Genomic DNA, 4574 nt, shown 5'->3' with positions numbered 1-4574 from the left:
ATGGCTACCACTATACTCGGTTTGAATTGTAAAACTATAAATATAAAACAGCGGGGCAAACTAGAAAATCAGCAGGCCAATCTTAAGCATTGAGTTCCATGTACATTGAATTTGATCGACGAGCATAGTGAGGCAAATGGAAAATATAGTGGGACAAAGTATAAAGTTCATTTCATCATCCACAAAAATTACAAAGCATGTTATACATCATAACTTACAATTCCGACGAATATGCAAACAATTTTCAAAGTATGCTATCCACAAAAATTACAAAGTATGCTATACATCAAACTAGAAAACAAGCGGGGCAAATTAGAGAAACAACGGGGTAAACTGAATTATGAGCAGGGCAAACTAGAAAAACAGCGGGGCAAACTGAAATATGAGCGGGATTTGTTGGGAATGCTGTTGTAACACTTGTGCAAGTGCAAAGGTGGTGGATTTGAATAAGGAGTCTTTGGAATTTTGTGTTGAGAAGGTGAAAGAAGCAATAGAGATGGTGACAGATGAGTATGTGAAATCAGTAGTGGATTGGTTAGAGGTTTGTAGAAGGGTCCTTCCATTTTAGATGAGAATTTTTATGTGTCAGCTTAGTGGAAGCTGCCCTTCCAAGAGTTGGATTTTGGGTATGGGAGGCCCACCTATGGTGGCCCAGTTGTGAGTGGAATGGATGAGTTTGTGTTGTTGCTCTCTGATGATATTGGGGTGAGGAGAGGTTGAGGTGACAATGTATGGATGGCCTTAGAACAAGAGAAGATAGAGAAATTCATGATGCATGTGTTCGAGATGTAGTCATTTCCTTACATATTAGATGTTGGTATACACGTGAAATAGGTAGTGTCCTTATCATGTGTATGAGTTGTACTGTAGTGAAAAGAGTACAAACTATAGTGTTTGACTATCTACTTTGTTGGTGTCCTTGTACAATGGTTTGATTACAGTGGTCCACATATTTGTACAAAATGCATAGTTTTTAATTTTCACAAGTGGGAGACATTTTTGGGTGATGCAGAACAATTCATTGGTCGGTTGACTTCCACTGAAGATGTATCAAGGCACAAAGAAACATATATTTACTATAAAAGAATAAAATTACAGGAGATAGAGATTACCCAATTCGAACAAGTCTTGAATCACCTAAGCTATAAGCTTGAAACCCTATAAACGAATTAGAAAGCTCTTGATACCCCATATTCTTGATTACACCCATATATATATGCATGGCATCTAGGTGAATCACAATCGAAATAGGAAATAAATCCTGCACGATCGTTCGATGAAACATTCGATGACACTTTGATGGCATCGAACATCTTCGATGTTATCGAACTAACCAAAATGTTCTAGCGACTAAACATGTATTTTTCGAATTTTCTCGATGGGACTTTGATGTCATCGACGGTTCGTCGATGGCATTGAACCTCTTTTAATAGGTTTGAGCAGGATACCAAAAGTGTCCAATAACAAATCGTGAGATTTTCGTATTTTAGTCAATATTGCACTAAAAAAGAAGAGAAAATGAGCTTTATTGTTACACACTGTCAGCATGACGATTCATATGTAGGTGTAGCAATTATATATGACACAGGCAAATAGCAAAATTGTGTTTGCAAAAATGACGATTCATATGCTTGACCCGCTCATTTTCATGCTTGACCCACTCATTTTCATGCTTGTCCCGCTGATTTTCATGTTTGCCCTGCTGATTTTCTAGTTTGCCCCGCTCATATTTCAGTTTGCCCCACAGATTTTCTAGCTTGCTCCGCTCATTTTCATGCTTGCCCCGCTCATTTTCATGTTTCCCCCGCTGATTTTCGAGTTTCCCCCGCTCATTTTCATGTTTCCCTTGCTGATTTTTTTGTTTCCCCCGCTGATTTTCATTTTTCCCCACTAATTTTCTAGTTTGCCCCACTCATATTTCAGTTTGCCCCGCTCATATTTCAGTTTGCCCTACTGTTTTTCTAGTTTGCCCCACTCATACTTCAATTTGCCCCACTGTTTTTCTAGTTTGTCTCGCTATTTTTCTAGTTTGCCCCGCTCATATTTCAGTTTGCCCCACTCATTTTCATGCTTGCCCCGCTAATTTTCATGGGTGATTTCGTCATGTATAAACCACATAGTTTCCTTGTTTGGATGAAACTTTTGTTTTGGAGTTTTTGGGGTCTGAATCTTTCTTTCCGCTCCCAATTGAAATAGGGTTTGAGAACACAAAAAATGACGCGTTCACAGCTTTTACTCGTAATCTTCATATGGTTAACTCTACTTGATAATCTCATAATCACTTTCATGACAAACTACATAAATAATTGTGTTCTTTAATTTTCTTCATTGCTTTCACATTTTTAATTAACCGCATAATTGTGAGTTCATAATGGTTTCCTACCTATTCAAATAAACATTAAAATTAAAGCCAACAGTAAAACTTGGAGAGGAATGATATGATCGTTGACAAGATAATATGAATAGTACTCTCGGGTCTTGAGTTTATTCAACTATGATGCATGGTTTGGTGATCCAGGCCAGTCGTCTAATGGGTCGCACCATGAATTAAATTTTTCCCAAAATTTTCCCTGTAAGTAAATCATTCTAGTTTAGGATTCTTACTCTTGCTCGGGTGGTAGACTCTTATGAGTTTCAACACCCGGTCAAGCATTCGAGTATCCATACGTGGTGAAATTCCACTAGTGTGAGCGCATGGGGGTGTGTGTGCATCTGTAAAAAAGAAAAAAGAAAAAAAAACATTCTAGTTTATGAAATATGCTTGTTAAATAAATAGACAAAGAAATGAATTAAAAGATAGAAAAATATTTTTATATACTTATATATACATATTTATATAATTATGTATTAGAAAAAAATGTAAGGGAGAAAAAGTTTTTCATGTAAAAAATAATAAATAAATAAATAAATAAGAGAAAAAGGTGGATAGCATTTCACCTATGGCTACGGTTATAATCCGTAGCCATAGCCCAGATCTCCCAACTCACTGGTTCCTTTTTTTTTCTTTCTTCCCTCTTTTAATCCTCACTGATTTTTGTGGGTCCCATTATAAGGTATGTGTTATATCCAAACCGTCCATCTATTTGGAGAACTCGTATTAATGCTTGAGATGAAAAATAAGACAAATCTAGCTATCCAGTGGACCACACTGTAAGTAAATGGCAGTGGGTAATTGAACGTCTACCATTGAAACCCATTTAGGGGTTACAGAAGTATGGGATCATTATGAAATTTGTTTTTCCTCTTCATCCATGTCTTTGTGACCCTATGAATGAACTTAGAAGGGGAGGATTTCTCACAAACATCACAGTGGGCCCCACCTGAGTTCCCATCGCCCAGACCGTCCGTCAGCGCTCGTCTCTGCACGCCAGCCAGAGGAAGGCAATGGTATTTTCGTCCTCAAATTCGGTGGCCGTACGAGAGGTCCAAGTGCGTATTCTAAATTTGTGTATTGCTCGAATAAAACCGCCGGATAAAAGGTGGCGCCCACAGTCGTAAATTTCTCCAGTAGCTATGTTTTTTTTTTTTCCTTTTTATTCAATCACTCTCACCCCACACACATTCGCGCTCATACTCTAGTTAGATTTCACCGTAATGGGCCCACCCTATTCTATATGTAAAATCCACTCCGTTCATCAGGAAAATTTCTCCCGTGTTAGATAGTAAGGTCAAAAACCAACTATTTCTATAGCTAAAATGGTCCACTCTACATGGAATAATGAAAAAGGGATATCAACTATAAGTTTGTGCGTAGGGCCACCTTGGTGTGTATCTTTTCATCAAACCCTCTAATCAGCGTAGTCGCCAGGGTGAAGAGAAGATACAAAACTCATTGCGGACACACCATGTAAACTTAGCAGTTTTGGAAACAATGTTACATTGTTGCAATTGGAGTGGTCCATTTGAGATTTCAATCGGGCTTGTATTATGTATGTACCGTCCAAACAAATTTTCTCACCAGATGAAGGGAGTGGATTTTACATTTGCAACTCAGTGGACCTCACAGAGATTGGGTGTAAAACTTGCCGAGTAAAAAAAAAGGTACGTCAGATGATTCCGCTCCCGCTACCACAGGAGAGCGGATTAGTTGAGACCCCGCCTCACCCAAGACGGTACGGCCCTTACGGTGGGGCCCACCTTGATGCATGTAATATGAATCTACACCATCCATCCGTTTTTTCAGATCATTTTAGGACATTATTCTAAAAATGAAGATGATCCAATTATAGAGTGTACCACAACATAATAAACATGGGTGATTGAACCATTACTGGGCCAAAAAACTTTTGGATTAAGCTGATATTTGTTTTTTTATCCTTCATCGATGATGAAGTGACGTTATAAACGTATTGGATGGTAAATAAATACTGTAAACATTAAATAAAGGCCCAAGAAGTTTTTAATGGTAGGACGGTCAATCAACACTGTTTCTTATATTATGGGCCACATGATAATTGGATATGCTTAATTTTTGGTATAATAACATAAAATGATATATAACAACAGATGGACGGTGTGGATACATAATATATATAAATCAAAATGGGCCACACGGTAACCCCACTGTAAGGGTC

The sequence above is a fragment of the Magnolia sinica genome, chromosome 3 (assembly GCF_029962835.1).
Source record: "Magnolia sinica isolate HGM2019 chromosome 3, MsV1, whole genome shotgun sequence".
NCBI lineage: Eukaryota > Viridiplantae > Streptophyta > Magnoliopsida > Magnoliales > Magnoliaceae > Magnolia > Magnolia sinica.
The sequence above is the reverse complement of the archived record's forward strand: the minus strand, read 5'-3'. Positions refer to the sequence as shown.